General features: G+C 36.8%; 1 long non-coding RNA gene across 1 annotated transcript in view; it reads left to right on the top strand.

Moving 5' to 3' along the window:
• The window catches only part of LOC128238730 (uncharacterized), a 39,001-nt gene that overhangs the window by 12,476 nt on the left and 8,104 nt on the right, over nucleotides 1-18,421 (top strand). Inside the window, exon 2 of the long non-coding RNA XR_008261758.1 lies at nucleotides 13,703-13,906. This is a non-coding gene — a long non-coding RNA (uncharacterized LOC128238730). The remainder of the gene's footprint in view (nucleotides 1-13,702; nucleotides 13,907-18,421) is intronic.

Raw genomic sequence — 18,421 nt, 5'->3', positions numbered from 1 at the left:
GATATCATAGAGATCATGAGTTATTTCCTATGAACATGAGTTATTCCCTATAAACATGAGTTATTCCCTATGAACATGAGTGATTCCCTATGATCATGAGTGATTCCCTATGCACATGAGTTATTTCCTATGATCATAAGTCATTCCCTATGAACATGAGTGATTCCCTATGCACATGAGTTATTCCCTATGAACATGAGTGATTCCCTATGAACATGAGTGATTCCCTATGATCATGAGTTATTCCCTATGAACATGAGTGATTCCCTATGAACATGAGTCATTCCCTATGCACATGAGTAATTCCCTATGCACATGAGTGATTCCCTATGATCATGAGTAATTCCCTATGCACAAGCGTTATTCCCTAGGCACATGAGTGATTCCCTATGAACATGAGTGATTCCCTATGAACATGAGTGATTCCCTATGATCATGAGTTATTCCCTATGAACATGAGTGATTCCCTATGAACATGAGTTATTCCCTATGAACATGAGTGATTCCCTATGAACATGAGTCATTCCCTATGCACATGAGTAATTCCCTATGCACATGAGTGATTCCCTATGAACATGAGTGATTCCCTATGCACATGAGTTATTCCCTATGCACATGAGTTATTCCCTATGAACATGCGTGATTCCCTATGAACATGAGTGATTCCCTATGATCGTGAGTTATTCCCTATGAACATGAGTGATTCCCTATGAACATGAGTCATTCCCTATGCACATGAGTAATTCCCTATGCACATGAGTGATTCCCTATGATCATGAGTAATTCCCTATATACATGATTTATTTCCTATGAACATGAGTTATTCCCTGTGCACATGAGTTATTCCCTATGAACATGAGTTATTCCCCATGCACATGAGTTATTCCCTATGAACATGAGTTATTCCCCATGCACATGAGTAATTCCCTATGAACATGAGTGATTTCCCATAGACATGATTTATTCCCAATGAACATGTGTTTTTCTCTATTTACATGATTTATTCCCTTTGAACACGAGTTTTTACCTATGAACACGAGTTATTCCCTATGAACATAAGTTATTTCCTATGGACACGAGTTATGACACGATTCATTTCCTTAAACGTTTTACATGTATGTGCTTTTAGATTGTTATACAGTTAGTCATTAAAGGGTTTATCAAGGGCATTTTCAGTTTTGGTTTGGAACTGCTTGATATTTCTTCTAAATGGATTTGGAATGAAGCTGGCTTTTTTGGAGTATCGAAAAAGCTTGTTCTTTAAGGTTCGGAGGGAAATTCAATCACGATATTTTAAGATTTTTTATTTAAGCTAGTTGGGTAATTTTAGGCTTAGTATTTTGTCCAAAGGGATGGCAATATTTTTCTCAATCTGCTGTACAGTTTTTTTTATTATAAATCAGCAGTCAGACCGAATTAATTTATGAGGTGAATCGGTAGATTTAAACACAGGCTGGGCAAATAGACGAAACTCTCGACAATTAGTTAAATGGTAATTCGAACGCATTTACCAAAATAAAAACTTATTTTATTTATTGATGCAAATAATTGCACACTTGAAAGCCGCACTCTCACAATTTGACATTTTTGACAACTTCTTTTTTTATTTTTTTGACTTGAAATTATCCCATTTATTTTGTTTAAATGTCTGGAAACCAGTGATATAAGACTGATGACACAAGATCAAATCGCAGTTTATATATTTACGTTCAAAAATGTTTTATGGCTAGAAGCGTAACAAACGCTTTAAGAAAAAGAAGGAAAATTTCAGCAGTTTTCAAAGGAATTGAGTTATGCTCTTAGACTATTGTGAGTTAACTTATATGACTGAAATGAAGGCACTGATACCAAAATCAGCTGATTCGGAGAAAGATACTTAAATGATGGCAAAACTGTCATTCTGTGAGAGTGCAGCTTTAACCATTTAAGCACTGCAGATTCGAGGTGTTAGTGACTAGTTTATAAAGAAGAAAACTATTTCGTGGCAGATTTCTTGGAATTGGAGCTACGTATCGATCGTATCATGCAAACTAATTGTTGCCCTAATTAATTGAATCACTTTGAAAAGCTTTTTCATTTAATTAGTGTGAGCAATTATCGAATCGGACTGAAAAGAAGATTGTTCGAAAGCACACATTACATCCAAAGTATGAAAAGGTTTCTCTGTTTCATTAAATGTAAACACTGAAACGCCACTTTGACCGGTTTATGAAGAGTCAGTTGTAATATTCAATAATATATTTAGTTTATTTAAATATCACTTCAATACATAAATACAGAAATAAATGGAAAAGAAATGGGTCTGCATCGTGTGCAAATACAATAGTAGCATTGGTTGTCCGGTTAGCGCAGTGGTTAGCGCACTCGCTTCTCACCTAGGCGACCCGGGTTCGATTCCCGGCTTGGGCGCATGTGAGTTTGGTTTGTGGTCACCAAGCCGGACCAGTGGGTTTTCTCCGGGTTCTCCGGTTTCCCCCACAACACAAGACCACACTCTCGCGTAAAATCGTGCCAACGAGAGTGATTGATATAATGTTGTAATAACTTGTTTCACAATCGTTGTAAAATAAATATGTTTAAACTAATAGTAGCTTTGAGATCGTTGGAACTGAGCATTGATCAATTTATAAACAAACAGTCGAACTAAGTTATGACGTCACCTTTTTGTCTTTGAGAACAAAAGTAAACCCACTTTTTAATAAATTAACCGCTTTGAAATGTCGTCTATTCCAAGTCGGTGCCTTTATTGATCTGATTGTTCTCATTTTCATATTTACTATGCAATAATTATGCTGTATATTCTGTAAGGTCATTCAAGACGAAATGCTTAATTATTTAAACGATAGTCCGCAGACTGGGCCTCTTTTGTTATCTACGTAGTATATCAAATACATGCTAGCATTCGGAACATCTCGGTCATTTCCCATCGAAAACAACCTCGTATGTATGCCGGTACATCAGAAGAAGTCGTTCGTAAAATATTAGAAATGAATATTTAATATTTGTAGTGTTTAACATGTATTTTGTTTAACTTAGTCCAAATTGACCGCCAGTGAAATGTATTATTGCATAAATAAGTAAGCTTCCCAAGAGTGAAGCCCTAACGGTTTACTGCTGTATTGAAATCACTTCGCGATTTACTCGAAGCGTTATTAAAGTGACACTCTTGTTCAAAATCAATACATACACATGTTTAACAAACATAATTTTGAGAGATTTAGCCTTTAACTGTTTACTAAATAATGCATTTATGGAAAACATTAATTACTGATAAAAATATCGTAACAGTGTATTTAATAGCTGAAAACGCAAAACAAAATGAATGGTGAGTGCTTAAAGATTTACTGTGATCTACTATCGTCTCATAAGGTCGAAATTTCGTGTTTTCTGCACCTTTCTTTCAAATTTATCTCGGTATCCTTCATAAGAACCATTGTTTTTGACATTTATTCATCCTTTTTGGTATATTAAAGCAATTGTACTAATTGTGGTAAATCTTATTTCGGAGTAAGAGAGCATCTTTAATTATTTAAACGATAGTCCGCAGTGAGTGCCTCTTTTGTTACCAACGTAGTATATCAAATACATGCTAGCATTCGGAACACCTCGGCTATTTTCCATCAAAATCAACCTCGTATGTATGCCGGTACATCAGAAGAAGTTGTTCGTAAAATTTAAGATGAGAATATTAAATTCAGTCAAAACCCGTTTGCTCGATATCGCTTGGCTCGAATTCCTCGTTGGCTCAAACTGGATGAAAATGACCGATTTTGATTAACTCTATGTAAGCATTATCGATGGCTCGATATTCGCGAGGCTCAAGGTATTTTTTGCTGGTCCCTGGGATATCGAGGCCACGGGTTTCGACTGTATTTGTAGTGTTTAACATGTATTTTGTTTAACTTAGTTTAAATCGATCGCCAGTGAAGTGTATTATTGCATAAATAAGTAAACATCCCAAGATTGGAGTCCTTACGTTAACTGCTATATTGAAATCACTACGCGATGGTTGTCCAGTTAGCGCAGTGGTTAGCGCACTCGCTTCTCACCTAGGCGACCCGGGTTCGATTCCCGGCCTGGGCGCATGTGAGTTTGGTTTGTGGTCACCAAGCCGGACAAGTGGGTTTTCTCCGGGTTCTCCGGTTTCCCCCACAACACAAGACCACACTCTCGCGTAAAATCGTGCCAACGAGAGTGATTAATATAATGTTGTAATAACTTGTTTCACAATCGTTGTAAAATAAATATGTTTAAACTAAACTACGCGATCTACTCGCAGCGTAATTTAATTTAATTAATCCTGTCATGGTAAAACGTCCATATACATCCGATGTTTTTCTCGACCGAAAATGGCCGAGGTGTTCCGATTGACGTAGTTTATCAAATACATTCTAGAAGAGCGATCCGTCCAAAAGGTCTTCGTTTCAATCATTCAGGCGCATTGATCAATGTCAATGATGTCAAGGGCAAAGCACCCCAATTCGGAAGTGCCTACTCATTGTTGCATTTATTATTTCTTTAAGTTGACACATGGCAATAAATCAAAGCATGGCTAAACCATCTCAGACCATTGGTTACCTGTCTGTATAGGGTTTGAAGCTGAAAGGTTTGTGTGTTGTTGTTTTTTTTAAAAAAAAAAGCAGGCTGAATATGCTGGAACTACTTGATTACGTTTTATTGTCTACATTTTCACCGCATTGTTTGTACTCGTACACCGGATATTGTCATTTTACCTTACACACACTTTATGCGTTCAACCAATTTGATTGTTCTTAGGAGAAACGTAACTTCTTTCTAACTGTTGTTTAATGTTTAGTACACAAGTGGAGCTTTCTCCCCATATATAATATGGTGTTGTGGGTCGCGAAGCACTAGAAATCAGTGTAATCTTGCATGCAAATTGGTCACTTGACTATAGACTATATAGGAAATTTATTTAGTTGTCTTTGACCTCAATACAGAGCATTGAACGGTAAGGACCCGGATCAGATGCAAGCGTCTAGATGATCGAGATTAGACAAGTCTTTGTTTGATTGACCACTAAATTGGAAATGAGACGACAACACGCACAGCAACACGCACAGCAACCAACATGTTAAAGTCGCACAACGTAGGTTGACGCATAACAGATTTGTGTTTAAATTTTAAAGCTGCACTCTCACAGATTGAACGTTTTGACAACTTTTTTTTATTTATGTCTTGGAACAAGCCAATTTTAGCGAAAATCCATGGAAACCAGTTATATAAGACTGCTGACAAAAAATCAGATCGCAGATTTTATATTTACGTTCAAAAAATTGATGTTTTATGCATTTTTCTTAAACCGTTAGAAACGTTACGTTAGTAATAGTCCGGCAGCGGAAGTCGAGTACCTTGCATCGGAGTGTATAGAATATGTTTTGGGGTTTTTAAGTAGCTTTGACCCTCCAGTGAAGGAATCCGTTTGATGGCCTCGCGCCACCCTTGGGGAAATCGAGATATTCAAGATGGCGTCCAAGATGGCCGCCAAATTAAACCCAAATCACCAATTAACTCGTAATTTTGTTTTAATGATTCAATTCCTGTGCAAAGCTATACCATAAAGCATTTATATTGCAAACCGATCAATTCTAAAATATTTCATACCATGTTTAGGCCATCATGGCGTCTAAAATGGCCGCCAAACTAAAATAATTGACAAATGAGAGAGGTTTTGTTGCAAATACTATCATGTTTATGCACATGCATCTCGTTTTAACATAACAATGTATTTATGCAATATAGGTATCACAAATAACATTATAAAGACACATATCAACCAAGATGGCGTCCAATATGGCCGCCAAAAAAGCATAAATTAACACAGACTAAATAAAACGGGCACTATCATTTACAAATGTATAAAAACAATAGCATTTTTCTTTATCTAAAATTACAGTGTAGTTTATGGTATGTATTAATAGCTTTAGAACAATTACTACATCAGTTTTAACTTAAATAGAGAAGTAAGTTTGTTAATTCAAAGATTTATATATTCGTTTTGTTTGCTTATTGTAGTAATTTTCTTATGCTTGTCATTAACTTAATATTGAACATGACATATGCCCATTGTTGCAATGACAGCAAGAGTGTTGCATTGAGTATTTGACTGACATAAACATTTTTTATCATTTTAAGCACATCATATGAGGCCACTGAAATTTGTTTTGGTAATATTATTGGGACCAAAGATCGCGTGTCCTTTTTTTCCAACCAGTTTCAAATGGGTCCAGGTTTGGTTGGTCTGATTTAACTGAACAATTCCAAAGACACGTTTGAAAATGTGCTCGCTTGATATTGTCATTAAATGCCTCTGTTGTTGGGGGTAGAGAAGCAAGCTTTGGTGCACACGATGTCGCTTTCCTAACCTTAGAACTTAATACCTTCTGTAGAACCTCGGACATGTCGTCGTCAACAACTTCCATGTTGTAACATTGTGAAATGAAACGAGTTGATCTTCGGTTGACTGTCGAGTAGTCAGATGTTTCATCTCAAACACACGAGTGATACTCGCTTTCAGTACCTTCAATACTATGCCCTTACCTATGCCGTAGCAGCATGTAGTAGTATCCGATCCTGATAGTGCGTGTGCTGCAAGTTAATCTGAAACTATTCGTTTGTATTTGTTGACTGTGGCTGTTATATCTGTCAATAAATAATCAATAGTCTTTCACAGGTCATTCCGTAATTGTTCCAGGTGATGGTGAAGAAGAAGTACAAAGCATCGGTGTCGTCTGAAAGTACTCAAATGCCTCCATCATTTTCCTTTACTATACTAACAATTTGATGGGCAACAATGTTGTCAGCTTCTTTATGTGTGTTGCGCATGCCATGACGCGTAATTATTACAGTTGGTGTAACTTCATTTGGTGAATCTTCATCTCCAATAACAATAAGCACTCACATGTCTAGGGAATGAAATGTTGCTACCGACATGATCTCTTTCTGAGAAGGAATTTGCATTGCAGTTGACAACTGATGTACGCGCTACGTATGTGATCCTCCGTTTTCCCGTGTTTCAGTTTCTGTGCTGTATTACCTGTATCTGGCGAAGATAAGTAGCCGTCTATAATTATTGATGTTACTTGCTTTGTTGCAGAACGTGCTGACACCTGAACTTGCGAATATTTTTTCAGCACATATTTGGATTTGGCAAGTCACATTCAAAACATCGCCGTTAGAACATTGGACAACTCATAGGTCACCAACCTTTCACATCAAAGTCACGTGAGCTCGCTTGAAGCCGATCACGCTTGTGAAAATTAATTATGTCTTAAAGACCTTCGTATCACCAGTTTATATACCCTTTCGTGTTTCAGCTTGTGTTCGGGGCCCGTATTCACCTATGTCCTGAGTCTGAGTTAGAGACTCAGGCTCAGAAAAGCGAACATTTAATGTTGTTATAAAAATGCTATAACATAAGAATATATTGTCAATAGTTATATTAGAGATATTTTCAAACATAAAAGAATTCAGTTTTTTGAGCCTGAGTCTCAAACTCAGACTCAAGACGTTAGTGAATACGGCATCTAATATTGCGACTTATCATGACATTGAAACTCCCTGGCCAACCATTTTCAAATTCCTATGATCGTTGCAGTCACTCAATATTCTTGCCTTCATTTCCTCTTTGGGTTTATCATTAGATGGCTTAACTTGTTCACTATTTACAAGTCTTGAGATATCTGCCTCCAATCTGCTACAAATGTGTAGACCAGGCGACCATATCTTGGGTGTGTCTGATTTTAATGTAATTCCAATAATGCCTTGTTTTCCATACCAGTAGCTCATAATTGTTGTCTCAATGAACATATCACTCGAAATGCTGTTCCAAACGTCAAGAATGTGACGCATCACATGCTCCCCTTTCCGAAATATTTCCCTACATGAACTGGGCATTGACTCCATAAATCATAAAAAGTGTGGCAATACCAAACGTAATGCACGTGTCTTGCTGCAAAGAAGTAGGGGATCGTAGATTTAATAGCTACCAAATGAAAACCCTAATCAGTTTCTTTTTCAGCTATGATGTGAAGCATCATGATCAGCAATGACTTTATAATGCACCAGTCAATTGTAACCACGCGCCCCCCCCCCCCCAGGTCCGGGGAATAGCCGGGACTTTGACTTTCGGTCCAGCCAACCCCGGGTAAAATCCCCGCCCTGCGGGACGAACTGATGGTTAGACCCCGGCCAAATGCCCCCGCACCCCAGAGAAGGCCCAATCTCCGCTAAATTTGGCGCTATGACAAACACCACTGTAGTCACCCGGCCCTGCGGGGCCACCTGGAAAGTAAAAACACGGCCCTTTTCCTCGGCTATCCCGGTATACCCCCGGACCTGGGGGGGGGGGGCGTGGTTACAATTGACTGGTGCATAAGACTTTATCCATAGCTTTCATGTTCTGCTTCTAGATTACAGCTCTGAAAGAATTTCATTGAGGTCACCCATGCTGTCTAAAATACCAATTCCATGTAGCAATTCAGAAGTAAATTGGAATAAAAAAATGCCATTGTTTTTTTATACATATATGTCAACGGTTGTGCTCGTTTCATTCAGTCTGTGTTAATTAATGTTTATTTTGGCGGCCATATTGGACGCCATCTTGGTTAATATGTAATAATATAATGTCATTTGTGATACCTTGCATAAATACATTGTAATGTAAAAGCGAGATACATGTGTATAACAATTGATGGTATTTGAAACAAAACCTAACTCAATTGTCAATTTTCTTTGTTTTGGCGGCCATTTTGGATGCCATGATGGCTTAATTATGATATGAAATATTTTAGAATGGATCGTTTTGCATTAAAAATACATAATGGTTTAATTTTGAAGAGGAATTAATGCATTTATACACAATTACTAGTCAATTGTTGATTTTGGTAAAAAATTTGCGGCCATCTTGGACGCCATCTTGAATATCTCGATTTCCCCAAGGGTGGTGTGAGGCCATCAAATGGATTCCTTAACTAGGGGGTCTAATCTACTTAAAAAGCTAAAAACATTTTCTATACACTCCGATGCAGGGTTCAGCCAAAATATCCCATTTGGCTGCCGGACTATAACGGTTTAAGCCATAAAACATAAATTTTGAACGGAAATTTGGAAATCCACGATAGGATTTTTGTCACCAATATTAGTTTGCAGATATTTACGCAAAAATTTGCTCTTTACAAAGTAAAAAAAAAAGTTGTTAAAATGGTCAATCTGTGAGAGTGCAGCTTTAATTAAAAAATGTGAATAAGTATTATTTTTTTCATAACTATGCAAAGTGCGTATTTATGAAGAAAAAAATAATTATTTTTTTCACATTTTTGGCATCGTATTTTTTGGTGTTAAGATTAAAAAAATGAGTTTGAAAATCCGGTGCCATTGGGTAAGGCCAACATGTTATGTTACATAATATATCACGCCTCCAACATGAATGGCACAATGTCATTGGTCAAGGACTGGTCACGCGGTGACCCCATATTTTTCCATATTGGGTCACCAAATTTATATCGTACCAAAATGGCGTCTATTTTCCGATTTCGATGAAAAAATGAAAGATGTAAACAGGTTGTCGACGTGATATATACGTTACAGGGTCACCTACTAACCCCGTAACTTCTAATATTATGTCTTTGTTGATTTGTGGCATTGTGTGTCTCTTGTACTGTATCTGTCGTTCGTTTAAGATGCACTCTCACTGAGTGACAGTTTTGACTCTTATCTTATTTTTTTCTTTCTAAGAATCAGCAATGCCATCAATTTAGTCATGTAAGATAACTCAGTAAAGAACAGGCGCCATGATTACGAACAGTCTCAAGTCCAAGTCTATACTCAGACTCAGAAAAGCTTTTTCATTCAAGAATTATTTTTATATATTTATTCCATTTATTTTGGTAAATAAAAGTAAAACATTACAAAATAATATATTTCAGCAAATTTCACCATTAATGCTTTAATAGAAGGAAAATCACAATGAAATGGAGTTTTGCCCTATTGAGTCTTGAGTCGGAACTCAGACTTGAGACTGTTCGCAATCACTGCCCCAGATCTCAATTGAAGTGAAAACTACAAGGAAAAATGCCGAAAAAACCTCATTTTTTCTAAAAGCGTTCGTCTCTCCATAATACATCAATTTTCGAACGTATATAGGAAAAAACTGCAATCTGATCTCTTGTCAGCTGTATTATATCACTTTTTCCAGACATTAAAGCTGCACTCTCACAGATTGAGCGACTTGACAACTTTTTTATTTTTGTCTTGGAACGAGCCAATTTTTGCGAAGACCCATGGAACCAGTTATATAAGACTGCTGACAAAAAATGAGATCGCAGATTTTTATTTTAAAGTTCAAAAGTTGATGTTTTATGCATTTTTCTTACACCGTTAGTAACGGTTTGAGCCATAAAACATTAATTTTCAAACGGAAATATGAAAATCTACGATCTGATTTTTCTCAGCAATCATATATCATTGGTTTGCAGATATTTACGCAAAAATTTGCTCTTTCCAAGACAAAAAAAAAAGTTGTAAAAATGGTATATATGTGAGAGTGCAGCTTTAACGCATACATGGTCTCATTCCCAGACAAAAAAGTTGTCACAGCGGTCAATCCGTGAGAGTGCAGCTTTAAATTTAAATTTTGCCCCCAAACATGAGCCTTGTTAAATGTTTAGCTACTAGGCCTGTCCCTATGGTTTCCTCTACTTTGTTTAGATTCATTGTGTTTTGGTGAATTATCTTATAGTTTGTATTGAAAATATCTTTTTCAAACGGGTAAGAGTATAATATCCCTCTGCAACAGCTAATGCTATAAGCATGACACAGAGTTAATTGATCTTAGTGCTTGAAAATCACATGGGGGAGGGAGATTTCCGTGTGAATTCCAATTTCTAATAAAATCTATGATTGATATTTACATAGCGGAAAACCTGTATTGACCAGAATCTTGCAATAAGCGAAATGCTGTTCCCAGTGAAGTACAATATAGTCCATCAATCGGAACACTTCGGCTCTTTACTTTCGAAAATAGCCTTGCAGGTATATGGACGGTTTACAATGTCAGAATTATTTACGTTTACCTACGCTGCAAGTAGATCGTATTTTCCACTGTTAAGCGTAATGATATTACTCTAAGAAATATTAATTTATTTTGTAATAAAACACCTTACTGGGAATTAATTTGAACTTTGTAATACAATTAACACCTTGAAACGATACAATTAATAAAACGTATTAATATTAATTTTACGAACTACTTTTAGTTACGCATCGGCACACATCCGAAGTTGTTTTCGATGAAAAAATGGCTGAGGAGTTCCGAATGCAACTCTGGTTGTTATCGATGGAAAATGGCAGAGGAGTTCCGTTTGATAGTGCATTTATAGCTGCTGATCCAATTTGCCAGAGCGTTAAAAGCTCATTATGAAAGAAATCTCTCGCAATAATTGTGTGTCTTTTAAACGGATCATTATATGGATCTGATTGAGAATCTGTGTTAAAACTTTTAATGTAAGTGGATGTTCTCTACTAAAAGCTTTTCATTTCAATCTGACTGGTGTAATGTCTGTAAACAATTATACGGACGAGCGAACAAGTCAGTATCAGAGTTTTATCTTAACACGAAAAACTGTTATGTGTTCATAAACAAACACTTACAGGGACGATTGCTCAGAACATTGTTAAAGTTTACAACGGTGATAACGGCGTCGCTGTTAACTTAAAAACGTAATCTATGGTGTGCTCATATATTTAAAAAGAAAAGGGTGACCCAAATAGTGTTTGAAGTAGTGCAGAACCCAGTGCATCCATTTAACTTCCAGAGCAGTAAAGCTTTAAAAGTAAACAATGGTCCGATTTTTTTAGATTTTTTTTAACTTTGATAAATGACATCGTTGTTAAATTTTAAACGTGAAATATTCGATAATGTGCTAAAATCTCTAAATCTTAACAAGTAAAAATAAACACTTGCCTGAAATCTTGTTAGAAATACTTGTGTTTCAATTTGTATTCTTCTAGAGTTGTAAAGATTTAAAAGTTAACAACGATGACGTTTATAACGATGCTCACTTTAACAATGTTCTGACAGGTCAAAGTCTCAATGGTGACGTAACAAAGTTGATAAATTTAACAAATTTCTGAACAATCAGTCCATAATTAGCACAAACGCCATTTCATACAAAAGAGGGAAGCAGTATGTTCGTTCACAAATTATATTAAATGTGTCATAATTTGACCAATTTAACCAACATGAACACATATTTCTAACTTAAATCAAAACATAATATACTTTTTGCATTTATATTTAAGGCTTAATATACCTGGCCCCAATTTGTCGAAACTTCTTAAGTCCCTTATAACAGGATTAAGCTAAGCTCACTATTTTTGTTGTTCTATAATATGAGTTATATTTACTTCTTTAAGAGATTTTAGAAATGATGTAGGATAATCTGTATGATTATCAGAATAAACCATTTTTCATTTATCAAAATCCATTTTCAGTATGTATTTTGGCTAATTGAAATAACCTACTTAAGCCTGTTAAGCTTAAGAAGTTTCGAGAAATTTGGCCCTGGACTCAATGTTCATTATCAGAAAAATTTCATTTGCAAAGTACAGTGTGTGTATACCACGTGATAAATTACGTCATATATGCTACGTCGGAAGGCAAAAATTTGCTTAAAATGAAGACTTAAATCAAAAATAACTTTTCATACACAACACCATTTTAAATGAAACAAAGGGCAGTCTATGCCGCTTAAAGAGCCCCGCATTTGATTTATTTCCGAAATTTGATGAGGTCATTAGTTTCACTAAACACTTCAACAAACCTGTTTCCAAAATAATGTTTGACAGTGCTCCGTCAGACGGCGGTATCGTGAAAAGGTTTATCGAAGTGTTTTAAGAAACTAAACTCGCAATCAAATTTTGGTAAAAGACCGAAGGTTGGGCTCCGTAAGCGGCGTAGACTGAGCTATGTTTCATTTAAAATGGTGAAGATATAGTGAAGTTATCTTTGTTTAAAGTCTTTTTTCATATCAAAATATTGCCTTCCGACGTAGCATTTATGACGCAATTTATCACGTGGTATACACACACTGAAGTAGATGTATTAAAGGTTGAGTATTGAAATTAGACTTAAGACAATTGTCTACATAGGCATATCGTCGGATACCACGTAAACGACTACGTTATGAAGTATAACGGAATTAAGTACCGTGGTGCCGTCGCTGACATAGGTCTAGATATTTATCAATTATTGACAAACATTAAAGCTTCTCTCTCCGAGATATACCATTTTTACAACTTTTGTATTTTTGCGTAAATATCTGCAAACCAATGATAAAAGATTGCTGACAAAAAAATCAGATCGCAGATTTCTATATTTCCGTTCGAAAATTTATGTTTTATGGCTTAATCCGTTACCAACGGTTTAAGAAGAATGCATAAAACATCATTTTTTTAACTTAAATATTAAAATCTGCGATTTAATTTTTTGTCAGCAGTATTGTATAACTGGTTTCCATGGGTCTTCGCAAAAATTGGCTCGTTTCAAGACAAAAAAAGAATTAAAAAAAAGTTGTCAAAACGTTCAATCTGTGAGAGTGCAGCTTTAACAAACATGTTTGCTATTAACGAACTTTAAAATTACACCTGTTTGCAATAAAGAATGTTTTTTGTTTCTTTTCAGACTGAAGAATGCAGATGCATAACATAATACCATATTACCAAGTGTGGAAAACGATCTAAAAGTGATACAAAATGTCTCCAAATTTGACGTTATTCGTCAATGACGTCATACGCGTCATGATGAAACTTCCGTCCTGCTGTCTGCTGACGTCAACGATGACGTTATTGTTCATATCTGTGATAAGCCTAGCCATTCCATGCACAGGTAATTATGATTTAATTAATGCTATATATTAAAATGAATATATTATCAAAAATTTATAATTACGTTATATGGAATGATTTTTGTATCTAAGATGAATCGGATCGGATACAGATGGTTTTGTACATGAGAAACAGGGCGTAGGAGGAACAGTTGGAACGTATCTACGAACAGCTCGTTTCAGTAGTACGTTCTATGGAAAAAACAAGCCACAGTTAAAAAGGAAAATGGGCAAACTAGCAAAGGGAATGATACAGGACAATACATCGTCGGCAGTCACGGTACTTAATTCCGTTACACTTCATAAATACCATGGGACAATTGACTGACACAATCTCGTTTAAATGAATATGCATGAGGCAGGGGAGACAACATTTTGCAATTAATTCACATGTTACAATAAAATATTCTTCAAAAGCTCTGGCATGTCAGAAGCCTCCATGGCTGAAAGGTTTTCTGCCTATTTTTTTGTACTGAAACGGCGGAAACAGGTTCAAAACCGTGAAATGAGCTTGTACCAATGAAACTACCTCATTGATAATTTATGATTTCGAGACTTTCCCAGCCAAATCGCCCATGGTACAAAACGTTTGTATAGGTGGTATTCGACGAAGAGGACAATAATACAATGGAAAAAAAATGACTTGCCCAGAAGCCAACAAAGCTACGACTAAAACAGATACTAAACGAGGGCTGAACAACATACAAACCAAACAGACACTTATCCCAACACGAGTCAACAACACTCAACACGTATCCCTACATAAGTCAACAGCGCTTAACACTTATCCCTACATGAGTCAACAGCGCCCAACACTTATCCCTACGTGAGTCAACAGCGCCCAACACTTATCCCTACGTGAGTCAACTACGCTCAACACTTATCCTTACACGAGTCAACAGCACTCAACACTTATCCTTACATGTGTAAACAGCGCTCAACACTTATCCCTACACGAGTCAAAAGCACTCAACACTTATCCTTACATGTGTCAACAGCGCTCAACACTTATCCCTGCATATGTCAATAGCGCTCAACACTTATCCCTACATGTGTCTACAGCGCTCAACACTTACACCTACATGTGTCTACATCATTCAACACTTATCCCTACATGTGTCTACAGCGCTCAGCACATATCCTTACATGTGTCAACAACGCTCAACACTTATCCCTACACGAGTCAACAGCGCTCAACACTTATCCTTACATGTGTCAACATCGCTCGACACTTATCCCTACATGTGTCAATAGCGCTCAACACTTATCCCTACATGTGTCTACAGCGCTCAACACTTATCCCTACATGTGTCTACAGCGCTCAACACTTATCCCTACATGTGTCAACAGCGCTCAACACTTATCCCTACATGTGTCAACAGCGCTCAACACTTATCCCTACACGAGTCAACAGCGCTCAACACTTATCCTTACATGTAACAACATCACTCGACACTTATCACTACATGTGTCAATAGCGCTCAACACTTATCCCTACATGTGTCTACAGCACTCAACATTTATCCCTACATGTGTCAACAGCGCTCAACACTTATCCCTACATGTGTCTACAGCGCTCAACACTTATCCCTTCATGTGCCAATAGCGCTCAACACTTATCCCTACATGTGTCTACAGCGCTCAACACTAATCTCTACATGTGTCAACAGCGCTCGATATTTATCCCTACATGTGTCAACATCGCTCGACACTTATCCCTACACGAGTCAACAGCGCTCAACACTTATCCCTACATGTGTCAACAACGCTCGACAATTATCCCTACATGTGCAAAAAGCGCTCAACATGTATTCCTACATGTGTAAACAGTGCTCAACACTTATCCCTATATGTGTCAACAGTGCTTGACACTTATCCCTACATGTGTTTACAGCACTCAAAACTTATCCCTACATGTGTCAATAGCGCTCAACACTTATCCCTGCATGTGATAACAGCACTCATTACTTATCCCTACATGTGTCAACATCGCTCAACACTTATCCCTACATGTGTCAATAGCGCTCAACACTTATCCCTGCATGTGATTACAGCACTCATTACTTATCCCTACATGTGTCAACAGCGCTCAACACTTATCCCTACATGTGTCAACAGCGCTCGACACTTATCCTTACATGTGTCAACAGCGCACAACACTTATCCCTACATGTGTCAACAGTGCTTGACACTTATCCTTACAGGTGTCAACAGCGCTCAACACTTATCCCTTCCTGTGTCAATAACGCTCAACACTTATCCCTACACGAGTCAACAGCGCTCAACACTTATCGCTATTTATGTGAATATCACTCGACATTTATCCCTACAAGTGTCAACAGCGCCCAACTCTTATCCCTACACGAGTCAACAGCGCTCAACATTTATCGCAATATATGTCAACATCACTCGACACTTATCCCTACATGTGTCAACAGCGCTCAACACTTATCCCTATATTAGTCAACAGCCTTCAACACTTATCCCTGCATATGTCAACTGCGCTTAACACTTATCCCTACATGTGTCAATAGCGCTCAACACGTATCCCTACATGAGTCAACTGCGCTCAACACTAATCCCTACATGAGTCAATAGCGCTCAACACTTATCCCTACATGAGTAAATAGCACTCAACGCTTATCCCTACATGAGTAAATAGCACTCAACACTTATCCCTACATGAGTCAACTGCTCAACACATATCCCTACATGAGTGAATAGCACTCAACGCTTATCCCTACATGAGTAAATAGCACTCAACACTTATCCCTACATGAGTCAATAGTGCTCAACACTTATCACTACATGAGTAAATAGCACTCAACACTTATCCCTACATGAGTCAATAGTGCTCAACACCTATCCTAACACGAGTCAATAGAGCGCTCAACACTTATCCCTACATGTGTCAACAATGCTCAACATTTATCCCTACATGTGTCAACAGTGCTCAACATTTATCCCTACATGCTTCAACATTGCTCAACATTTATCCCTACATGCTTCAACAGTGCTCAACATTTATCCCTACATATGTCAACAGTGCTCAACATTTATTCCTACATATGTCAACAGTGCTCAACACTTATCCCTACATATACCAACAACGCTCAACACTTACCCCTACAATTTGCAACACAGTTGCGAACATCACGAATGGTCACAAACATATTTACTTTACTTACATGAATCTATTCGACATACGTGCCTCGCCTCCATCATTGCATGTGACACAGAAATTTGATCCAAGACGTCGATCAAAAACGGAAATTAAATACGGATCGATTACAGGAAATTCTTGCTGTAACATTATTACTAAATGATTGATTATTCAATGAAAACAACATGGTAAGATGTATATATTCATCCAGGAGTGCCTTACAAGAGTAGGGAAACTTAAAAAAATCCGGGCTTGTCCAAAACATTTTGCAATCCTTGGCTTAACTTTAAGCGTTGCATCGTTGGCAAAATTTCGTCAAATTAAAATATTTGCCAAGGATTGCATCATTTAAATACAAGCAAATCTAAAATATTTCACAGGTTAAGAAGTAGAAAATATCATAGTCTCTTATAAGCTAAGGAATGTTTTTATATCTTTACTGTCAAAAAAGTTATTAAGAAATTAATGTCACTTTCTTGTTTGTTTACATTGGTCCGTAGTAACCAATGTGAGAACCCCTTTGAAGAAACTTCCTCAAACTGAGACTCAGTAAATTAGTGAATACGAGCCCTGGATAAAATAAATATTCAATTATTTATTAATCAACCGTTTAACAGGTAAAAGATACAAAGTAATATTTATCTAAACTTCATATTGATTTTACATTGTTCTATTAATCGGAAATGCAGTTGTGTGAAAACTCTATTTGCATAAACCGTCTCGAATTGCACGGTATTTCAATAATCAATTTACAGCACTTTCCTAAGTTGCACAAGAAAATAAGACATTAGTTTGTCCAGGTCGTTTATCAGGACCTACCGCTGAGAAGCATAAAAGTAACCAACTGAAATGTCATCGTGGTCGTAAATTACCACTGTATCTGCATATCGCTTCTTGTTATTCATTACGACAATGAACAGACACTCCATGCATGTCCTGATTAAATCAAACATATAAATAATCCACGTTCAATCACTGGTGTAGCTTAAACTAGGTACGATAGGGCCCGTTCGTCCTGCAGATGAGTTTCAAAAATGTAGCTACATCTGTACATTCATAGCTACCACTGTATTTGAGAGTTTTACTGACAATAAAACAACAGGCTTACCCTGTCAAATTTCAAGCAATTTCAGTTGGCTCAAGGATTGTTAAAGCAACAAAACAGTTCAATACACCTAATCATAATATTGTTTGTGGAGAGTAAGTTGAAATTTTAGGCGATGAGGTAGATAGTTTTTGTTCTAAAATGTGCAAAAAAACATCTAAGCAACTGAATATACTTCAAAGCCTAAGCAATTTTTTGACAATCAATACTAAGCTTATTTTAATATCTTTCATCAGATCCAATTTAAAC

This window comes from Mya arenaria, chromosome 6, assembly GCF_026914265.1.
Source record: "Mya arenaria isolate MELC-2E11 chromosome 6, ASM2691426v1".
Taxonomy (NCBI): domain Eukaryota; kingdom Metazoa; phylum Mollusca; class Bivalvia; order Myida; family Myidae; genus Mya; species Mya arenaria.
The sequence above is the reverse complement of the archived record's forward strand: the minus strand, read 5'-3'. Positions and strand labels throughout refer to the sequence as shown.